The sequence below is a fragment of the Episyrphus balteatus genome, chromosome 2 (genome assembly GCF_945859705.1).
Source record: "Episyrphus balteatus chromosome 2, idEpiBalt1.1, whole genome shotgun sequence".
Lineage (NCBI taxonomy): Eukaryota > Metazoa > Arthropoda > Insecta > Diptera > Syrphidae > Episyrphus > Episyrphus balteatus.
In genome coordinates, this window is record NC_079135.1 from 34,445,651 (window position 1) to 34,470,514 (window position 24,864).

At 27.1% G+C, this 24,864-nt stretch overlaps 1 protein-coding gene across 7 annotated transcripts in view; it reads right to left on the bottom strand.

Moving 5' to 3' along the window:
* The window catches only part of LOC129910386 (probable serine/threonine-protein kinase DDB_G0282963), a 364,973-nt gene that overhangs the window by 253,758 nt on the left and 86,351 nt on the right, over nucleotides 1-24,864 (bottom strand). For 3 of the 7 annotated variants that reach the window (XM_055987746.1, XM_055987753.1, XM_055987750.1), the window contains exon 1: nucleotides 6,186-6,385. The exons of the other annotated variants lie outside the window; for them this stretch is intronic. The gene's annotated coding sequence lies outside the window, so the exon portion shown is untranslated. Of the gene's footprint in view, nucleotides 1-6,185; nucleotides 6,386-24,864 lie in introns of those variants that run through there. 7 annotated transcript variants of the gene reach the window in all.

The following is a 24,864-nucleotide window of genomic DNA, read 5'->3' on the forward strand; positions in this document are numbered from 1 at the left end:
TCAACTCTGGCTGCTTTGTGACTCCAAAGTAATCGAGTTTTGCATCTTTTTGTTGTCGATTGTGCGAGTTGTTTGTGTTTGATACTATTTTGTCTTTTTAACAAGAAATGGAAGACAAAAAAAAAACATGTAATTTGCAAACGAGTGCTTTGGTGATAACAATCAATTTTTTAACTGACAGCAAATTTGTGGAGGAAAACTAATTTTTTTTTTTTTGTACTAGTATTTTGGAGTTGTTGGTTGTTTGGGTTGTTATGTCTGTTTATCTGTGAGAGGATAATTTGAAAGTTTTGCAGTTAGTTAAAAAAAAAATATATAAAACAAAAAATTAAGTAGTAAATGAGATCTTTGGTTTAAATAGACATCAATTTGAAAAATTTAATATCACCATGAACGACGCGACGAGTACTTATGTACACTAGTTAACTTTGCTCGATGTGGTATTTATCTACTTTCTTTTTGTTGTTTAATTAAATTGTTTATTGTCACATTAAACACGAAAATTACATGCTTGATGTAATGGTTCAAATTATTGTAGCTAGGGTCTATTTTATAGTTATACTGACCCAGAAATTACAAAAAAAAAAAAAATGAAAATGTGTTAGATAGGTATATAATTTGACGAAAGGGAAGGTAAAATGGGTTTTTGTATTTACTGCTGGGACAGTCAAATTATAGTCTTATAAAAACAGTAATGGTATTTAGAGAACACCAATTTAAAGAAAAAGTTAAAATTTAGAGGTGAGAAATCTAAGAAAAATATAGTTGATGCCAAATTCAAAGCATTCCCATCTTATTGGTGGTAGCAAATGATTTACATCATTTAAAAAATTATGTCTTTACCAATTCTGTTAATTGTCAGAAATGGCAAAAAATTACAGTTTTCAACAAAAATATGAAAATTCCAAAATTAATGTTTTTAAGATTATAAGATATACGCTTTATCTAATTCAATTTTCACAAGAGGCAATACCTCTAAAATGAAAATCCATCACGGTGACAAAATTCAACATTGGAGGAAAACTCTATTCGAACAAAATATGATAAGACCTGATTGGAAACTCTTCCAACCAATAAATGGATACCCAACCCACTTGGGTAATTTGAGAATTCAGTTTAATAAATAATCAATTTAAAAAACATAATTGGCTAGGTTTTGATAGTCTGCAGACTTAAAAAAAATTGAGATAAACTCTTAAACTAACCAGAAAATTTCAGTTAAAGAAATTATTTCGCGTCTCCTTGAGAAAATATCATACAATACCTATTCTAAAAAAAAATCGTATCTTTTATCTTTGGTTTATAGTGGAGTAACTAAAGATCAAAAATTGGCAATATTAGGGAACCCGGCCGAACAGCTTAGATTTTGATGATTTTTTTTTTTTCAAACGTCGGTAATTAAAAATACTTTAAAGTCTATAGATTAAAAATTGCCGGTGTTGCCGTTTTGATTTTTTTAAATTTAATTGAAGATTTTTGTGAACAAAAACAAATTTTTTTCAAAAATTTTTCTTAAATTTCATAAATTAATTGATGCCAAAAGATTGTCTAGGAAATTCAAGGAAAAAAAAAATATATGGGAGTGAGGAACAATCTTCCATAGTTCAAGCGATAGATGCAATTTTCTTATTAATTGACTTCAAACACAAAAAAAAATATTTGAACACAACGGCAACACCTACAATATTCAAATATACATTTTTTAAAAGCTAGAAGCTTAGTCATATTTGTAAAATTAAAATTAAGTTAATTGAATGAACGGCTTTTGAAAGAATGGTAATTGAACTCAGATTTTTGAAAAAAAAAAAAATGATTGAAAAAATTTTAACATGTCGTTTTTTAAACTTGATCGTAATATAAAATGCATTTATTTTCAAATTTTTTTGGCCGCATTTATTATGATTAAAAAAGGAAATGTCAATATGTATTACGGTTTATGAAAAAAATTTAAAAAGTATTTCATTTTCGAAGAACTTTTTTTAATAAAAGTTTTGAAAAAAAAATGTAACTTATTTTTTTTTAAAGTTCAACATCTAAACATAAAATTATTTTTTATTCATTTAATAACCCTTACTGTTGAAAGTTAAATAGCAAAAATTTAAAGTTCCTATTTACCACAGTCTTTGAGAAAATTAATTATTTCAATGCAAAAATTCAGTTTTAATAAAAAAAAAACCATTGTAATTGAAGTAATTTTTCATTTTTTTTTTTCAAAAGTGTGATATATTTTACCTTTTTTGCTTCGAAATTCAACTGATAATATTTATGGCCAAAAATTTTTTTTAAATAAATTCATATTTTATTAGAAAAAGTTTGGAAAAAAGTCATTTTAAATTTTTCTAATAACATTTTTTTTTTTAATTCTGAGTTTGAGGACCATTTTTTCAAAAAGTCTTGATTAAATTTAATGGATTTAAATTGAAGAGATAAGAATGTGCTTCTGGCTTTTTAAAAATGTATTTTAAAATATTGTAGGTGTTGCCGTTGTTTTCAAAATATTTTTTTTGTGTTTGAGGTCAGAATGTTAGAAAATTGCATTTATCGCTTAAACGATGGAAGATTGTCCCTTGCTGCCTTTTATATATTTTCCTTAAATTACCTAGAGAATCTTTTGCTATCATTTGTTTTATGAAATTTAAGCAAAAAAAATGGTTTTGTTAAAAAAAAATTTAATTTTAATTATAAAAAACAATACGGCAACACCGGCAATTTTTAATCTATAGAATTTAAAGTATTTTTAATTACCTACGTTTGAAAAAAAAATCGTCAAAATCAGAGCTGTTCGGCCGGGTTCCCTAATAATTTGCTTTAGTTACTCTACTGTTATTATTTTTAAAAAATTTTATTTTCCCTGTTATTTTAGTTTAAAAAGTGTAAAAGTTTTCAAAGTTGAACGAAATAATACCTATAGCAATTTGAATTCAACAAAACAGGGGTCGAATTACGGCATACGTTCGTTAACGTATGGTTGCTATGTGGACATCCGGGTCTGAACACCCCGAGGACAACCTAGTCAGCAGACTTTTTAAATTAAGTTTATCCATGTATAATATTTATTTATATTTTATAACTTAGTCATTGTATAAGGTTAGGCCCCTTCTGTGCCAACAAAATTTTATATCAACCAATGTATCTTAGAAATAAGTTAATTTTAAGTCAATTGTAAATAACAAGTTCAATAAACTAAATTGAAAAATTGAAAATTGGTTGCTATGTGTCCTTATCTTTTTCTACTAAATAAATAGAGACACAAATAGTAAAAACGTTAACGAATGATCGTAATCGTATGCTGTAATTCGACCCCAGTTCATTTAATAGCAAAAAAACAAACAAAATTTTGATAGACTTGATTTTTTTAATCACAATCCTAGGACTCATTATTGAGAAAATTAAACTTTTTCAAAATTTGTTTTTTTGTCCCCAAAATTAATTCCAAAAACTCCAAAAACAAAAAGTGAAAATCGATCCACCCGCTTAGCCTAGAGATTCGAATTAAAACAGACAGAATTTCGAGACCCACTTTTTCGCACTGTCTATTATTGTAATAATTGTATTAGTCCAAGATCCCAGGGCCGCCAGACATTACTTATTTTCTCAAGCAAAAAATGTATGGAATTACGTAGTGCTAGGACATACTATTAGTGAATGGATACTGGCTATCTTGTGCCGACGGCCATTTTACCACTAACAGGTGCTAAAGGTACGAAAAATACGTAGTTAGATTTCTTATTTTCTCAAGGCTGATTTTTATATATGATACTCAGGGAACTAATACATTAATTTTTGTAAGCTGCCAGACCCGTCGGATGGGCCTAACACCTTGCCAGACACGCATAATAGGAATCAGGAAAGTTAGATTTTATTATATGGGGGTCTGGGAAAAAATTTATAAAATATTTTGACTTCAGGACTCGAAAGAGTATCAAGACACGCGTCGAAAACCACATTTTGTACAATCGCATCCAGAGTCATTTGGCCGCCATTTTGTTTTTTTAATAAAAATTGCAATTTTTCACATAACTCACGTATTTTTGAATCTACAGAAAAAAAATGTATTGCAAACTTGAAGATAATTTAATTTACTACAATATATGTTAAATTACTTTTTTCGATTATACCTTCGGTTTAAGAGTTAGGGTGGTTTTTTTTTGAAACCATATTTTCGTCATATCTCATTTATTTGAGCTTTTTTGAAAATTAACTGGAAGTAAAAGTTGTAGATCTTTTTATTACCTTCAATTATTACATTAACGGTTTTTCGATTTGACAGTCCGTTTTTGATCTGCAGGAAAAAAACTTCAAAAAGGTTCCAATTTTTTAATATAGGAAAAATGTTCTAGTACAGGGTAATTTGCATTATATATAACAACAACCTAGGCGTGTAGGTTGCACTCAGACAAGAAAAAATCGTATAACTAACACTGCCAGACCCATTCCGACAGCCATTTTTTTTGCCAGACACCTTAAAGCTTTGAAAAAAATAGTTTAACTTTACTTATTTTCTCAAGCTTCATTTTTATACATGATACTCAGGGAACTAATTCAATAAAATTATTTTGTTAGCTGCCGGACCATCGGATAGGCCTGACACCTTACCAGACACGCACAAATGCTCGCTAGATTTGTTATTAATAAAATCTAATGGGTCTTCCGTAGTATTGAAGTAAAATGTTTACGCTTAATAATACCAATAATTACTACATTATTAAAAATATATACCTACCTTTAAACTCATAACGAATTAGTTCCATGGGTATCATGTATAAAAATGAAGCTTGAGAAAATAAGTAAAGTAAAAAATTTTTTTTTTAAAGCTTTAAGGTGTCTGGCAAAAAAAATGGCTGTCGGAATGGGTCTGGCAGTGTTAGTTATACGATTTTTTCTTGTCTGAGTGCAACCTACACGCCTAGGTTGTTGTTATATCTAATGCAAATTACCCTGTACTAGAACATTTTTCCTATATTAAAAAATTGGAACCTTTTTGAAGTTTTTTTCCTGCAGATCAAAAACGGACTGTCAAATCGAAAAACCGTTAATGTAATAATTGAAGGTAATAAAAAGATCTACAACTTTTACTTCTAGTTAATTTTCAAAAAAGCTCAAATAAATGAGATATGACGAAAATATGGTTTCAAAAAAAAAACCACCCTAACTCTTTAACCGAAGGTATAATCGAAAAAAGTAATTTAACATATATTGTAGTAAATTAAATTATCTTCAAGTTTGCAATACATTTTTTTTCTGTAGATTCAAAAATACGTGAGTTATGTGAAAAATTGCAATTTTTATTAAAAAAACAAAATGGCGGCCAAATGACTCTGGATGCGATTGTGCAAAATGTGGTTTTCGACGCGTGTCTTGATACTCTTTCGAGTCCTGAAGTCAAAATATTTTATAAATTTTTTCCCAGACCCCCATATAATAAAATCTAACTTTCCTGATTCCTATTATGCGTGTCTGGCAAGGTGTTAGGCCCATCCGACGGGTCTGGCAGCTTACAAAAATTAATGTATTAGTTCCCTGAGTATCATATATAAAAATCAGCCTTGAGAAAATAAAAAATCTAACTACGTATTTTTCGTACCTTTAGCACCTGTTAGTGGTAAAATGGCCGTCGGCACAAGATAGCCAGTATCCATTCACTAATAGTATGTCCTAGCACTACGTAATTCCATACATTTTTTTCTTGAGAAAATAAGTAATGTCTGGCGGCCCTGGGATCTTGCTCTATATGTTTGATTGTTTTCTCAATTTCAATGTTGCAAGTAAAGTATTTAAAAAATAGAATAATTTACAAATTAAAGAAATATTAAAAAGAACTTTTAAAAACAAACTAAAAATATACGTTTTTAGATTTTAGGTTAAACTTTTTTAATTTTATTTCAAGCATGGTTATATTTAAAAATAAAAAATGAAGAAAAAACTATCCATAATTTAAAGAATACCTACCAAAGTCAAACAGCGGTATGCGTATTTAAATTCCACTTGGGCAGTTCTATGGTAAAATCACGATACATTTGGAAAAATTTTCAATCAATTAATTGATAATAATTTTTGAAAGTTTTAATAATAGTTATGTTATGTATATTTTATAAGTGTTTGCAATCTTAAAGGTTTCTCCAAATAAATAGGCATCACAAAATAATAGATAGATCTACATATAAAATTTTTCGTTAGGTACTTACTTCTTTCATTTTTAAAAACTATCAGAGATTAAATGGCTCTCCAATACATTTATATGTTTTGTAGGTTTTTGGGGATCAAATGTTCTTCAAAATTGCGTGATGTTGAATATTTTTTAAAACTTTTATTTTTTTCGGAAATTGTTTTAGCTTTTGTTTAATTCCATTTTTGTTTGGAATAGTTTTCGAAAAACCAATCGAACATATTTACATATGTACATACATAAATTCTGAAAAAAAAGAAAATTCATCAATCAATTTATCTATGTATAATGTACACAATATCTTTATTACGTACCAATAACTAAATTGATTCCAAAACTCTTCGAAATATTTCGAAAAAAATAGTCCTTCCAAACATTTTCCTACAAATTGAAATATTAAAAAATTTATCTACAGACAGTTTGAGAGTTTTTCAATATATTTTTTTTTTTTTTTTTTTGTTTGTTCCTAAGTTTTGTATTGTGTTTCGTACAGTATTTTGTGGTGAAGTATACGATTTACTTTTCCATCTCTTGCATGACATGGGGTTGCAATATTTATAGTACATGCATGCTACCGCACATACATTGCACATTTTTGTATACAAAATTGAGGTACCTCTCTCTAACCACCAACTAACCAAGTTACCCAGCCAAACCAGCCAACACTATACACTCGAACTTCGTACTTGACCAGCCAGACGAAACATAAGTTTTGCCTTTTGCTTTGCGTATCTAGTATACATGGAAAGAGTTTTTGGGCTTCTCTCTATATATGGAGCTATGGAAAAAAATGTATTTGCTTCTCTGCACATTCAAAAAAAAATAGATACGAGAATAGATACACACATATTGCGATCAAAGTTCCTTCAGCCGTGTACAAGGATACAAAATAAATAGATGAATAAAGAAACAAAAAAAAATATATTGCAAATAGACAGCAAGTATAAGTTTAAAATTTTGAGTTTGAGCTATAGACAAACTTAGCCAGATTTTCAAACTTGGAATAAAAAAAAAAATAAACTACCAATCCATCAGATGCACACATAATATATATCGTTCATGTGAACGAGTGTATCTTTCATATTGTTAGCGGATTTTGTTTCTACTAATAGATACTTCAGGTACACTCAACATCATGCGATTGAGGATATTTTAAAATGCATAAAATTGCAGAAGAAATGGAATTGGTTAATAGTTTTGAACTGAGATTTCGGAATTTGCAAAACTTTTTAGGCCAATCTCGAAATTTTGTTGAAAATCTTTAATATTCTAAAAAGGACAACATAAATTATTAAAAGCTTAAAGTTGAGACTATTATTATTAGCAAACTCCAGGAAAGTGCTATTTTGTCAAGAAATATCCACTATTTTATTGCTTAGAGTTATTAACATCGCAAACCTAATCAAGTGACATAGAGTGTATCTAAAACAAATCACGATTCATAGTTTAGTGAAAATGTGCTACCACGATGTCAGATTACAACCGCATTCTTAGCAAACGCGGGGTATCAAATTTTTAGTATATTCGCGTATCTAAAAGTTTTTTTTTTTTTTTTTTTTTTTGTTAAACAGATAAAAATGAACAAGAAAAAATCTCAAAAAAGTATCTATGCATGATGAGGTATTGAGTAACTTAAACTATTATGTTGATGTTTTTGTTGTTGTAAGTATTGACTTACACACTCTATAGCCAACTCTGACTGACACCGACGGTTATATTAGTATGTATAGGCATCAAAGTGATTGCAGTGTAATTATATGCCAAAGTACCTACTGCTTATGTTACAATTACTATGGTTTCGCAAAGAATGTTGCGGCTTCATATTTAGATTTAAAATCACATAAGGTAGAAGTTGTTGTTGTTGTAGGGAACTTCTTTTGTCTTTATTGCTTTTTTGTGTAGCTTTTTAAAAACACAGATAAGAGAGATATTCAGTCAAAATATACAACGATGACATTTTGGCAGACAAAAGACGGGGTTTTATTGATGAATTGGATAAAGTTGTTGAAAATGTGTCAAGACCTTAAAATAATCATCGAAAATCATGATGAATAGTAGGTAACTTTATTTTATAAACAAATTGATTCTAAAACACCTTATTGAGATGGATTTAGTCTTTAAGTTAAATATTAAAAAAGATTATTAAATTAAATTTTAAAAATGAAAGTTAACTAGAAAAAGGAAAGAGAAATTTTTGAAAATAAATAAAAAACGAAAATAATAGATTACTAAGCCTCATTAAAACTGTCAGGTCAGTTTTCTCTTAAAAATGCGTCATAAACAAAACGTTATAAATTACTTTATTTTAAAAATAATGAACTTTTTTTTTCTTAGAATATGAATAACTTAACTATACGTAAAAAATTACGCGCTGGAACTGTATGAGTCTCAATAAAATTAATTAAAAGACAAACTTCTTATACTCATACAAGAATATTATTTATTAATAATGAACGTTTTCAAGAATTACAATTCTCATCTTCAGATTATTAGCAAATCTAAAATTATTCAAATAAATTTTTTATTGTCAAAAATTGAATAATTTTGTATGAACTTTCAAAAACTACTGTTTTTGGTCTTTGTGAACCATATTTTTCTTTAACACATGTTTTAACAAATGGTAATTACCTGGTTTTATTGTATGCATTTGTTATTTAAAATTACTTCTTTATCATTAATTCAAACCATAAGACCACTGAATACAAACTTATAAAATATTAAACATATTAAAAAAAATAGTAATCTATTTTCATTTGAAAACATTTTATTATTTCAGAATTTTGGATAAACGATATCATATTACATTTTTTTTTTTTAAATAGAGGTGTAAATTGGTAAAGATAAAAATATACAAAACTCCTAATTACCACTTGTGAAATGTGTTAAACAAAAATGGTTCAAAAAGATTTTGAAAGTTTATATTTTATCCAATTTGTATTGTATTCAATTTTTGACAATACACGACAATTTTAATGAAAAATAAAGTTTCTTCTTTTCTCCGTTACATGTCCAATATCTATAAATACTCAAATAATAAAAATGGACTATTTAGTAGAAAACTTTAAAATGTCGTTTTTTTTCTCATTTTTGAATAGTTTTTCTTAAGTTTTTTGCAATATTTTAATTTTAAATTATTTTGAAAGGATATCGATAAGATATCGATAGGAAATTTAATTATCTACAAAAAATTACTTAGTAAAAATTTTCAAATTCGGCTTCCTTTTCAAGTTATAGACAAGAACTCAAAAAGTAACAGAAAAAGTCGAAAATATTGATCGTTACAAAAATAGTCATATCTTTATAAATTATCCATAGATTTTAAAGAAAACTATCTTTTTATCTTTGCCAGAAAGTGTACTATACATGAAAAATTTAAAACTATGAGGATTCGAAAGATTTTGATTTTTTCTTTAAGTAATAAAGTTTTTTTTTGCAAAAATTTCCTTTAAAATATCGATTTTTTAAAAATGTTTTAAAACATTGCACTTAAACATCTAGAGTTACCTAGAAAAGTTATACTAGTGTTTCTTACTTATTTATTCAGCTTTCAGGTTCTGGTTCTTTTCTTCAGATTAGTCATTTATTACTCAAGATATAACCCAAATACTAAGTATGCCTTGAAAAACAACAACAAAAAACTTTGAAAAAATAGCTTAAAAATGTAAAAATCATAACGGGATAATTTTTTTCAAAAAGATCATAAAATTTTACTTCAAAAACTGTTTTGAAAAAAAAATATTAAAAAATGAGTTTTTTAGAAAAAAAATAAAATGTGTTTTTCCCCTTTTTTGTAATAGATCAGCTTAAAATGGTCTAATTTCTTTTTTAATAACGGTTTTGGAAAGGTCTAAATATCACCCCACAAATGCAAAAAAACATTCATTCCATTATGTTTAAAGTCGCAAGAAATATGCAAAAAAGTAATTTAAGTTTCTAGTTTTTTTTACTCTCAAAAATTGAGTAACTTAAGGAATTAATTCAAACTACTCACTTGCTACTTTTTTTATGGGATTATTTATATACAGAAGTTCATATTTTGAGCTAAGGAACCAGTAAAAAATGACACAAAAAGATTTCATGACATAGGTATTTTTCGTATATTCTTTTCACATGGAATTACTCAATAGTAAAAATTTTACTTCAAAAACTGTTTTGAAAAAAAATATTAAAAAATGAGTTTTTTAGAAAAAAAAATAAAATGTGTTTTTCCCCTTTTTTGTAATAGATCAGCTTAAAATGGACTAATTTCATTTTTAATAGCGGTTTTGGAAAGGTCTAAATATCACCCCACAAATGCAAAAAAACATTCATTCAATTATGTTTAAAGTCGCAAGAAATATGCAAAAAAGTAATTTAAGTTTCTAGTTTTTTTTACTCTCAAAAATTGAGTAACTTAAGGAATTAATTCAAACTACTCACTTGCTACTTTTTTTATGGGATTATTTATATACAGAAGTTCATATTTTGAGCTAAGGAACCAGTAAAAAATGACACAAAAAGATTTCATGACATAGGTATTTTTCTTATATTCTTTTCACATGGAATTACTCAATAGTAAAAATTTTACTTCAAAAACTGTTTTGAAAAAAAATATTAAAAAATGAGTTTTTTAGAAAAAAAATAAAATGTGTTTTTCCCCTTTTTTTGTAATAGATCAGCTTAAAATGAACTAATTTCATTTTTAATAACGGTTTGGGAAAGGTCTAAATATCACCCCACAAATGCAAAAAAACATTCATTCAATTATGTTTAAAGTCGCAAGAAATATGCAAAAAAGTAATTTAAGTTTCTAGTTTTTTTTACTCTCAAAAATTGAGTAACTTAAGGAATTAATTCAAACTACTCACTTTCTACTTTTTTTATGGGATTATTTATATACAGAAGTTCATATTTTGAGCTAAGAAACCAGTAAAAAATGACACAAAAAGATTAAATGACATAGGTATTTTTCGTATATTCTTTTCACATGGAATTACTCAATAGTAAAAAAAGGAGCACAATAAAAGAATACATTATAAAATATTGGAAATTGAAATTTGTAAATCGTATACGAAGAATTTTGTCGGCCAGTAAATAGAAATATACTTCATCTTGTAGTTCAAAGCACTTAGACAAACATATTAAATACTTCGAAGATGACAAAAAAGTGTCAGAATTTCATGAAAATCATTTGTATACAATTAAAAAAAAAAATGTTTGCAAAGTCGGTTTACGGACAATAGTAATTTGTGAAATAAATACATAATGCCGATCAAATTTTATTACCTATAATTCAAACATTTTACTTCGAAAATACAAAAAATACCTTCAAATTAGTACAAATTCAGATTTTTATTTTCAATTTTTATTAGAAAAAAAGTTACCAAATCCATTTTTCTGGAAAAAATAGTTTAATGTAGGTACTTTTTCAATAAGCGATAACCCTTAAACCAGACACAAGAAATTTAGTTTTTTTTTTTTAATGGCTTGCCTTTTCGTTAACGTTTTTAAAACAGTTTGATTGTAAAAGTATTCTTGTATTATTTAATTTCAGTTTTTGGAATTAATTTTTAATCCAAATTTCTTATATTTTAATTCTTTTGATTAGATTTAAGTGTTTTTTTGTATTCAAAACAGTGTTTTCAATATAAAATTATTTGAAAACAATGTAATAAAATTGGAATATTTACGAATAATTTTTTTATCGGAAAAGGCCAAATTCCAAAAGTTGTCTAAAAACTAAGACCCAATTTTTAATAGTGTACCTACATATGTAGTTAGGTACATATTTTCGTTTTATCAGACAACGTTATTCCTTTATTTTCGTTTTTTTTTTTTCAGAAAATTAAGATCATTTGTCAAATCATACCTACGCATTTCAGCAAGCATCTTATTTCAATATCACTAACTTTCATAATTGGACACATTTCCTATCTCAATAACAGTTTTATTTCCCGAACTTTTCATGCAAAACAATTCCAAAACACCTGCACAGGTTTCAGGTCTCTAGAAACTAGAAAGTTATTAATTTTCCCCAAACTTTTATCGGTTGGAAAAAGTTCTTGTCTTGATAGTTAGGTACTCAACCTTACCGCAAAACTTAAAACGGCTATAACTTTTCTTCTATCAAACTCTTTCCTGATTGATAGAAAAAAGCAAAAAACGCACAATCTTTTCTACCTTGTGTTGTTGATGGTTGCTCATACTCATCGATGCGGTACTTATGTCTCATCGGTTTCATCATTTCCACTCGGATGCACAAATATGTTGGACTTACGTATATGCATTTGTATGCATGTATCTCGGTGAAATACGAGGAAAAATATAATCTTCAATTATGCAGGCTGGCCCCATGAAGAAAAAAAATTGAGAGAAAAAAAATCAAAGAAAAATATATTCCAGCCTGCGCATGGTTGATCATTGGTTCTATTGCCATACCTAACTATCTAGATATATTGAATGTCTCACATCAGCAACTTCGTCATCATCATCATCAACAGGAAGAATCTGCAACAGGAAGACAAACGACATACAATAACAACAACAACACCACAACAGATGGCTATTTTTTTTAAGAAACTATGCAACATGACAAGTTTTTCCGTTAAAGTTGACTGAATATCTTACACTCTTCATCGAGTACCAGAACTTACTGCACAAATACTTCTCTATACGACCAACAACGACCGACCGACGCGGTACATCATCATTAGAATGCAGGTGTTAAGGCATCTTCGTGAGATTGCAATGCATCAATAGATAGATGGATAGATACTTTCCTCTGTCATATGGCAATTCCTTTCTTTGGCTTAGTCTTTGACTTTTTTCTTTGATCAATCAAAGAGACTTCCATGGTCTTTGCAAGATTGAAATGATTACTCTTTAACCGTAGCCATGTCAAACTTTTCCAAAGAAGAACTCATCAGATAGCTGAAAAAGAAATATTCAACAAAATGCCTAATGAATCTAACAGTTCGTTGTATCTATATAGGCATTTGAAGAATACAAAGAAAACCCAATGTACCGCTTTGGGAAGGTAGTTTGATACAACGAAAACAATCAAAAAAACTTAAACGATAGTCATCATGATGGACGTCTCGAGACCAATGTTTTTGCGTAAGAGAATTAATGTTTCTGTCAGACCTATTTCGTCAGTTTTCAGATAGCCATCAATAAAGCTCTGGGGGCCCACACACATTATTATTTGAGAGTGAAACTGTTGACTTCATTATGAGTCTACTCTACACCGACCACGCATTTGTCAAAAATATCTTTTCAACTAACGATGACCGATGACGCAGTTTGTTGAGCAAAAAAAAAAGGGGAAAATTAAATCAGGCCACAAAATTTTGGCTTTTATGCGAGTTAATATTGCAGATAGACATAAAAACTGGAATAGAAGTTGTGAAATGTTTTTTTTTTTTTTTAATCCGAGTAATACGAGGTCGTATCTTAGATAATTTGGTAATTTGATCGTGTATTTACCTGATGGGTATTTTTTTTTTTTTTTTTTTTTTTTTTTAACGCACTTTTTTTGTATATAAACTTACCAGTTGAAATCAAGGCCGTAGTTAAGAAGTATTACAACACATTAAAGTGCTGAAACTTAAAACACTAATTGCCTAAATAGTAGAGTAACTAAAGCAATTTATTATTACTTTAAAGTCTATAGATTAAAAATTGCCGGTGTTGCCGTATTGTTTTTTTAAAATTAAAATTAAATTTTTTTTAACAAAACCATTTTTTTTTTTGCTTAAATTTCATAAAACAAACTATAGCAAAAGATTCTCTAGGTAATTTAAGGAAAATATATAAAAGGCAGTAAGGGGCAATCTTCCATCGTTTAAGCGATAAATGCAATTTTCTAACATTCTGACCTCAAACACAAAAAAAAATATTTTGAAAACAACGGCAACACCTACAATATTTTAAAATACATTCTTAAAAAGCCAGAAGCTCATTCTTATCTCTTAATTTTAAATCCACTAAATTTAATCAAGACCTTTTGAAAAAATGGTCCTCAAACTCAGAATTAAAAAAAAAAAATGTTATTAGAAAAATTTAAAATGACTTTGTTCCAAACTTTTTCTAATAAAATATAATAAAATATGAATTTATTTAAAAAAAATGTTTGGCCATAAATATTATTAGTTGAATTTCGAAGCAAAAAAAAAGGTAAAATATATCACACTTTGAAAAAAAAAATAAAAAATTACTTCAATTTCAATGGGTTTTTTTTTGATAAAAACTGAATTTTTGCATTGAAATAATTAATTTTCTCAAAGACTGTGGTAAATAGGAACTTTAAATTTTTGCTATTTAACTTTCAATAGTAAGGGTTATTAAATGAATACAAAATAATTTTATGTTTAGATGTTGAACTTAAAAAAAAAAATAAATTTTTTCAAAACTTTTACTAAAAAAAGTTCTTCGAAAATGAAGTACTTTTTAATTTTTTTCATAAACCGTAATACATATTGACATTTCCTTTTATAATTTGAAATCATAATAAATGCGGCCAAAAAAATTTGAAAATAAATGCATTTTATATTACGACCAAGTTTAAAAAACGACATGTTAAAATTTTTTTAATAATTTTTTTTTTCAAAAATCTGAGTTCAATTATAATTCTTTCAAAAGCCGTTCATTCAATTAACTTAATTTTAATTTTACATATATGACTAAGCTTCTAGCTTTTAAAAAATGTATATTTGAATATTGTAGGTGTTGCCGTTGTGTTCAAATATTTTTTTTTTGTGTTTGAAGTCAATTAATAAGAAAATTGCATCTATCGCTTGAACTATGGAAAATTGTCCCTCACTCCCATATATTTTTTTTCCTTGAATTTCCTAGACAATCTTTTGGCATCAATTAATTCATGAAATTTAAGAAAATTTTTTGAAACAAATTTGTTTTTGTTCATAAAAATCTTCAATTAAATTTAAAAAATCAAAACGGCAACACCGGCAATTTTTAATCTATAGACTTTAAAGTATTTTTAATTACCGACGTTTGAAAAAAAAAAAAGATTATCAAAATCTAAGCTGTTCGGCCGGGTTCATTAATATTGCCAATTTTTGAGCTTTAGTTACTCCACTAAAAGGTCTTCAATTATTTCAAAAGGTTTAAGAGAAATGTGGTTTGTGCAATTTTGATTTTCTTTTACCACTTGAATTCAACTTGCAACTTGTTGCTGCAACATTTATCCAGTCCATATTTTAACGTGTAATTTGTGGGAAGTAAATTATCAAGAATTTTAACAGAATTTGTTAACATTCATAAATGTATAGATTTTGTAACAATTTTTAAGCTAATCTTGTATTGAATTTCTTGTTGGCACCTCCGTTGTTAATGAATCTTGAAAAGAACTAAACTTGAAATATAGAAAAATGTACCTACTGGTTACTTGGTAACAAACTCTGATTTATCAACCCAAAACAAAATAATGCTGTATAATCAAGTACTAAAGCCTGTTTGGACCTATGGAATCCAATAATGGGGTTGTACAAAGAAAATAAATACTAAAATCATCCAAAAATTATAAAACAAAGTCCTTCGTGGAATAGTTAATGCACCTTGGTAAGAAGTAGAGATCTACATCGTTACATATAAATAGAAATGGTTACAGAAGTTATTAAAAAATACGCTGTATCGCACAATCAGAGACTGCTAAGTCGTACTAATTCTGAAATGGTGTCCGTCTTGAATATAAGAAACCATTTTCGGAGATTAAGAAGAACCAAGCCTCATGAGCTTATGGTCTAAAAAACATGGGAAAGTATTAAAAGTTTAAACATCCCCCAAAGTGATTTTACAAAAGTTAAGGAAGAAAAATCTGATGTCGATCTTTCAAGATTGGTTGTGATTAAGAGGTGGTTTTAGTGGTTAAGAGTCCCACACTAATTGGTGTAGAATACTGCCAAGTGTCTTTGAAGATTTCCTCCTGTCAAAAAAAAAAAAAAAAAAAAACAAGTTAATCAATTTTTTTTTATATAAAACTAGATCTTCTGGTTAGAAGCTGTTGAAATGACAAAAGTTCTGTTGGACTTTCCAACAAGTAAGCCAAGCTTGGGTAAAGAAATTGGATATACTTTTTATAAGCTGCTAATTTCAACACTCACTTTTGCTGTTTTTAATTTTTTTACAATTATGTCAAATTAACAGAATTTCTAGCTACTAGTTATGTACCTATCTAGTTAAAAAATGAAAAATGTTGGTTTTTAGTAGGCAAGTATTGATTTAAAATCGAATATTCAACTTTGAGGGCACCCTTTTACTCATTTTAGAAGACTACGCCCATGCGTTGGTAATGATTTCTATTCCCAAACAATTGACGGACATTATAATGTATCTTATTACGTGATTTGCTTGTGATTTAAATAAGATTACACCGCTCACATGGAAATAATGTCTTTATTGCGGTTCTTTTATGTAACATATCTAACATAGTGGAAGAACTACCTACCATTGACTAATTGAATGACATTTATACGATCAAGTAGCGATATAAATAGTTTGGTTGTTTTTGTGTGTGATGAAACGAAATCACATAGAGAAATGTGAGTGCGATAGAATTAGATGAGAAAGGTTTGTTTAAATTTAAAAGTGCCCTTAAGGGAATTTATTTATCTGACTTAATTCAAGCGAAATAATATATATGAATAACAATAAATTACCTCATTAGTATGCAATGTAAACTGTTATCCAGTAAAATGTGGCCAGAATTATTTATTTTTCAACTTTGTGAGGTTTTTGAAGTGAAAACTTCTTTAGTATCGTAGTGATTTGAAACAAGATGAAACGAAAAAACGACACGAAAAATCAATTGATCATAACTTTTTTGTTTTAATAGATAGATGAATGAAATTTATACAGTAGATAGGTAATTAAATAAATTATGATTTTTGCAAAATTTCAATTAATTTCATATTCAAAATTCTGAGATAACGGTGAAAAGATGCACATAACAAATTTATTTAACTTTAAAACGCATGCTGATAATATTGCCTTTCATTTAATATATCACACATAACGGTACGTGGTGCTCTACAAGTTATAAAACTTGAAAAATACCTCAAAACACCAGTGAAGATTTGTTGCCGATGACCAGCCAGCAGTAGAGGAAGTACCGTAATCTCAGTTTGAAATTTCGACATGGTTGGCTTTAAAAAATTCTTACTTTTTTTGTAGGCATGGTAGAAATATGATTGAAGCGTAATATATAAGGTGAAATAATAATGATATAAAATTTATTATAGGTTGTCTTTTAAAAAAATTGATGGAATACAGAAAAAGAATTGCACACATGATTTTTTTTTGTTTTTTTTTTTAAGAAAAAACAAAAATGAAAAACCTTAAGCGAGTTAAAAATATCTTAAATAATATTATGTTCTTAGGCATTTTATTCATCAATATCAAGAGGAAAATTGGATTTAAGAACATACATACATACATATGTACCTATGCACCTGCCTTATTCAATACGATTTTAAAGTGGGAGTAGGTACGTTAATAGGAATTTTGTTAGATAGTAATTCTTTGAGAAAAATATCTAAAAAAATCGAAATCTTTTACCCTGTACTTGCATTTAACCAAAATCAAAAATGTTGTTTTTCTCGAAAACAGCTTTACCGATTTCTGAATTTCTCGTGAAATGATTTTTTAAAAAAATGTAAGGTTTTAGTGACAAAAAGATTTTGGAAACTTCAATATTTAAATTAAAAAAAAAATAAAATAAAAGTCATTTGTGCATTAAAAAAAAAATGATTATTTTTTTTTCAATCAATTTTTTGAAAACTGATCAATGAATTTTATTGAAACTTTGGTTTAATTTGTCGATTAATGTTTCCTTTGTAATGGCTTACCGATTTTTAAATTATTTTATTACCCATATAGCAAAAAAATGTTTTAAAAAATTTTTTTTCTATTTTTTTTTTTTTGAAAATTTTTTTTGACAATTCTAAAGGTGCCAGGTGAAAGATGAGGGAAAAAAAATTAGGCTTCTAATACGGATTTTTTTCTAACACTCTGCGTTTCAAAATATGAATTTTTGAAAAACACTTTGTTTTTAAAGGGTTCGGGGCTAGGGTTTTTTTGGAGCGTTTAAAAACTCTCAAACTTATAGGACATGTAGGTTTTGGCGTTATGCATGCATGTGCAAACCAAAAATGGAATCGTTTAGTGAGTTTTGACTGAATAACGAAAGAAACAAGTTTTTAAAACACACGTTTTTTTTATCGTTTTTAACCGATTTTCATCGTTTTTTATTTTTATCTTTTTTCCTTTAAAAGATACAGGAATAAAGTATAAGGAGTAATGATAGACCATGACCACGACTAAATGTGTGCGAAGTTTCAATCATTTTCGTAAACACAATTTTGAGATAACGGTAAAATAAAATTTTAGAATTCAACAGGTTATAACTTTTGACCAACAGTAGATAGAAATTTTATTAAACTTTTATGAGCATTCTGATACAATTACCTTTCATTTAGTATATCACACATAACGGTAGACTAACAACAAGCTACACAATGTTAAATCAAGAAACTTGCGAAAAACCTCAAAACACCAGTGGAGATATGTTGCCCCCCGAACAGCCACCAATGTGGGAAGTACCGTAATCTCAGTCTGGAAATTTGACATGGTTGATTTTAAACAATTCTAACTTTTCTTGTAGACATCTTTGAAATGAGATTGATACGTCATATGAAAGGTGAAATAATAAGCTTTCACATGGTATAAAATAAAACAAAAAAATTGATTCCATAGCCTGAGAACATAAAAATAAATGTTTTTTTTTGCTTTTTTTAATGAAATTTGATCGAGTTCAAAAAATTCTAGCTCTTTTTGTAGATGTCTCATAGACCTGGTCGATATATATATTTTGAGCTAAGACAATAAGCTTTCAGATGGTATAAAATATATAGGTTGTTAGGGAAAAAATGGAATTAATGACGTGAGAAGATAAAAATTCATGTTTTTTTGCTTTTTTTGATGAAAATGATTGTTTTCAATAAATTATTTTTATACTTTTTGTGTATTGTAAAAATTTAAAAATGGTTTTATTCTTATAAAGAAATACTTGGCTTTTAAATTGCATAATTTTTTTTGTAAGCTTTTAAAATAAAAAAAAATTAATATAATGAGAAAATAAAAAAGGTATTTTTTTTTAGCTTTTTCTTGTAAATTATGATTGTTTGAAATAAGTAAACGCTTCAATTGACTCATTTTAAACAAAAGCACACAACCTGTTTTCTGACGACGTTATCACGTAAAATCATCGTCCGTAAACCGGCTTTAAAGACAACCTCTTTTTTATAAAAGAAATCAAATGACATACTTTGTTTGGAGGTCAAAATCATATAAAGAGATGTTTTTTTCACTTTAAATGAATTTTAACATTATTTTTTGAATTATTTTTTAATTACAAAAATTATTTTATAAATTTTTAAAAGGTTTTAATATTCTTAAAGTGTGTTTTAGCTTTTTACTTTTATATTTTTTTCTATATGAAAACCTCTTACTTTTACAGGCTTAAACTAAGTCAGCTTATATCCATTATATATGCCCACGTTTAAAGGTACATAATGTTTCGAGATATTTTTTATAACAATTCCGAATTTATTAAAAAATAAAAATTTTACTACCTTTTATTTAAATTTACGAAAAAAAAAAATAAAATTTAAATACCTTTCATATTCTGTAGAATAATTCAATTTCAGCTGACTTAGTTTAAGCCTGTCTTACGTATTTAAAAAACAGTGCACGAAAAAATAAAATCCCCAATTTATTAATTTCTGTTTGTATTCTCTTTGATTTGACTTAAACTTTAAATTTTAATAAAAAATGAATATTTTTATGTATTTATAAACAAAAAAACCCATATTTGTCAATCCAATGAATCAACAGTATTTCATCTCATCATAATATACCTTTGTATCAAAAAATAAAAAAGAAATTGCCACGAGCTTTGTAAAACGTCACTTAATAAATTTTTTTGATTTTCAACTTTTTATTATTAAAAAATTCCGAATAATAAAATACTACATTTCAATTTAAATTTCGCAATAAAGTCTGTCACATTTAATAAAAAAAAAATACATATATTTCTCTTTGTGAATTTTGTATAACAACCTACTATGTACAGTGCAACAACATACATCTGATATTACAATTGCACTTTATATGATTGCGCGCTTTACGAATTCAAATTTAACAAACAACGAATATATCTGCCAAATCTGCCGTCACTATAAAAATCATATGACGTTTATACATATTTTTATATTTTTATTTTATTCGAAATACCTATAGACGAATTTTGAAAGATATGCAATTGCCACATACGAAATATATACAACATTATGTGGCAAAATATTGTTGATTTTTTCTCTTCGACAAATTCAGTGCATTCAAATCCTATGAAGGGATACAAAGTGACAATTTTTATATTTTTGATTTTATTTGACAATTTTTTTCTTTATTTTTTTGGCAATTTATCAGAATAATATCAAATAAAATTTATTAATAAATTAAATGAGTGAGCATAACCCCGGGCGATATCTAGCTTTAATTAAAGTGCGTGTGCAATCGTCAAAGGGTAAATGGAAAGTGCAATTTATTAATTGTTCTGATAATTATGTATTCAGTGTCTATTTTTAGGCGGATATTTGTGTGAAGAAATCATCAAGGTAAGGGACAGTTGTTGGGTTCTTGAAGAATTTTAGGAATTATTTGAATTAAGGTGAGTACACGCTTTGAATGAACTTGAATATGCATACCTAAATTTGTGGGTGAAGGTTTTGAAAAACTTTAAAATTTTTTGTTGATTTTTTTTTTAAGGAGGGCCAAAACCCCCAAGGTCTTGAATATTTCCCTATGAATATGTTTTTTAGAAAAAAAAAATAGTCATTAATAAAATACTAATCAAAGATGCCTCGGTACTGACATTTGATTAAAGATTCATGAGCCTTTTTGAATATAAAACGAATGTTAATCCAATTTATGAATATTTTCACAAATCTTTAACATGTCTTTAGATAAATTCACGAATATCTCACCAAAACAAAAACTTACTATAAGGACTTTGTATACGAAAAATTTCTGAAAAGAAATAAAATTCAACTCAATTTCTCCAATTAATTTGACAAAACGAATCCAATTTCGACTTTTTTTTTAACAAAAATAAAAATAAGAGTTGCCTTATCTGAGCAATAACATCCCCCACATGGACTTGACATAACAATTAATTAAAAACATCTGAATGACCATATACAAACCGAGAACCCAGAAGGATTTCAAGGATTCGTTTAAGTTATTCATATAGTAAAGCTACCATTGACAAATATTATTCAATTTTAATTTAATTTTAAGGATACACAGAAATTGCAAAACTGCTATCCACATGATTGAATCAATGGCCGTGTTGGGAAAGTATGATGGTGGTGGTAGTAGTGTGGTAATGTTATGTGATGTGATTGAGTAACAGAAGTTTTTCTGTGATAATTAAAAAAATATCGTTCTCTCAGAGGAAAAAAAAAAACATTCATATATACACTTATACACAGTCGATAAATTAATGAAGCATAAGTTGTTAATTAACGCCATAACGTGCAATGATGTTTTTTTTTCGTTTTATTTATATTTTGCATTTTAAATGCAGTATGTATTTTTTTTTTTTTTTTTATTAATTTTATTTATTTTCTTTAAAGTGATGTGTACTCAATAGCAGACGGCATAAATGGGAAAATTAAATGGCGTCTTGTAAACAATTACAAACAAAAAAATTTCCATTTTATTTTAATATTTTTTTTTTTTTTTTTTCATTTCTTCTTTTGTAATAATAAATTGTTCTGGCAGATGGACGTCGCCATTCGTCGTCGTCTTTACCTTCGATTAAGTTTATACAGACGCGTGACATAAGGTATAAAAGGGAAGAAAAAGAAGTGTCATTATGTAATTGGTTGCATTTATTTAATGAACGAACAATTAACAGACACATTAAAATTCAGTGTCTGGATGTTTAAATATAAAATATTAAGAGAAAACTATGATTTTTTTTACATTTTTATTACTGCAATAATGACTAATTACGATAATAAGTCATGTACCTAATAAATAAAGGTTTTAGTTAGCTTTACTGAAACTAAAGCTGTTTTAATCCTATATTGACAGTTTTACATAATTTTTAAAAGAAAAATGCAATATTTCTGAGCTTTCTTCAAATTGACAGAAAATATTATCAAAACGTTATCGAAATAATCGCAACAATATGTCAAAAAAAAAATAAATATACTCGTTGGCTGAGTTGCATTTAATTAAAAGATTTTTTGCTTGCGATATTACTTGACATTAAAAAACAAAATGGAAAAAAATTATTTTCTCAAAAATGTGTTTGACTAAAATTTGTAAGTATAATGCGATCGTTATTACTGCTACGTTGTCATTAAACCGTTTCTTATTCGTTTCTGGCTCACTCGTAAACAGTTTAACCGATTTTAACGAAGATTTGTTTACAAAATCGTTTTAGTAAGCGTTAAATTATTAAAAATAAATCAAATTTTCAAAAGAAAATAATTTTCGGAATTTTTTTTTTCATTTCTTTCTTCTAAATATTTTATTTATATTTTTTTAAAAATGGCATAATGCAATATTATTTGAAATTTCTTAATTTGTTTCATAAGAAGTGTTAACATTGTAACAAAAATGATACGTATACACCACAGTGTACTTTTTTTACTTGCGATATAGGTACTATAGGGCAAGTTTAGGATTCGAAAAAAAAATCGAACTCGAGATAACAATTTTACATGACATTACGATGATGGAGAATGCCAAAAAAGTGGGTCCGGCAATTCTGTCTGTCTGTCTGTCTCTATCTGGAGCTGCAGCCTAAACGAGTGAAGTGATTTTCTTCAAACTTGGTAGTTAGCAGTTTTTGGTGATTCCCTAGAGGGGAAATTGAAATTTTTTTTTTATGACCAAAACTAACGGTACCTGCCATATAACGGAAATAGAAAAGGTAATTTTTTTCAAAAACGGCTCTAACGATTTTGATTAAAATTTTTGTGTGTAGTACAACACATAAGAGCCAACTTTTTAAATAAAAAAAATATTTTTTGTACCGTTATTAACGGTACCTGTCATAGAACGGTTTTTTTCGTTTCTGAATATCTCGTACAACATTAACCCGATTCAAATGAAAATTTTTATACAAAAGTGTGTAAGTAAAGATAATATTAAAATTTTAGAAAATTTTCAAAAAACGCATTTTTGGTTTTTTAAAAAATATTTCAAAATTTTTTTTTGAAAAATCAATTTTTTGAAAACGGATTAATGAAAAATTTTGAAATTTAGTTTTAATGTGTAAATTAATTATTTCTTCAAAATGGCATCCCAACTTTTTTTTTGAAAAATGTTAAAAAAAATTTATATATAAAAAACTATTTTTTTAAAAAACGGCTCCTACAATTTTCGAAAAATTTTTTCTAAAAATACCTTTTTATACAAGAAATAAAATGGCATATTTGTTTTTTTTTTTTTTAAGATAATTTAAAACGGAGTTTAATTAATTATAAAAACAGATTTAATTTTTTTATACTACTTATGAAATTTCTTCAAAATATCAAATTTTTAATCTCTTGAATAAAAAGCTTTAACATTATAGTTACTTTAAGCATAAGAGCAAGTACGTGCGACCCCAGTCGTGCAATTTATTTTATTTTATATTTCCGACTTATACGGAAGCGTAAGTTAATTTCCATATTGATGGTGGTAGGCTCAAAGGAAATATTACGTTTTACGGTAATAGAGATGGGCCACACAAAATTGTAAGGTCCACTGATTTTGTTTTCTAGTAATTTCATGAGGGTAAAATATGCAATTTCGAATAAATCATCCTTGGATTTTTAATTAAAAATTCTACTTCGAGTTCATATATAATTGACAGAAAAATATTTCACAGAAAAAAAATGTCACCAGAATTAAAAAAAGAAATTATTTGTGATTTTTCAGGACATTGTATATGGTAGGTGTATAATATTTGCAATTCCAGTACCCAAAAAACACAAATAGTACACATATGTTAATTTTGTAGAATATGAAAACAGAACAATGTGCATCGTGCTACTTTTACCCAAACGAAGAATGAGGGATTTAGTAGTGCATATTTATTTTTTTTATTTTTACTACCCTTCATAGTTGTATGAAATTTTGTATAGGTCCGAAAAAATTAAAAAATGGTTTTTGTTTAGTTTTAAAATTTTAAGTCGTAAATGGTCAAAAATTTCTTTCATTTCAAATTTTTTTTTTTTTTTAGAATTCAACACAAAATTGTATTTTCTGATGAAAAAAAAAAAAAACAATACATACCATAGAACCGTTTTTTTTTTTTTTTTTTTTGAAGAACTATCTATCTTAATACTTAAATAAAACACCTTTTTTTTGTATTTCCTTGGCTTTGTTTTTTTTTCATCCGATTTAGAGAGTTAAGAGCTTTTGAACTAGGTATATACAAAACATTTGGTTTGATCAAAAACAACTCAATAAATTCAAAAATACTATGTGTTTAACATTTTCTTCATTTCGGCATTTTTTAATCATATTTATTAAAAAAAACATGTCACTTTTTTATTTCAAATATTTTTATTTGAAAATTGGCGATTTAACATATACAGAGGAGAAAATGTGATGAATCTTGAATTTGTCCAATGATAAGT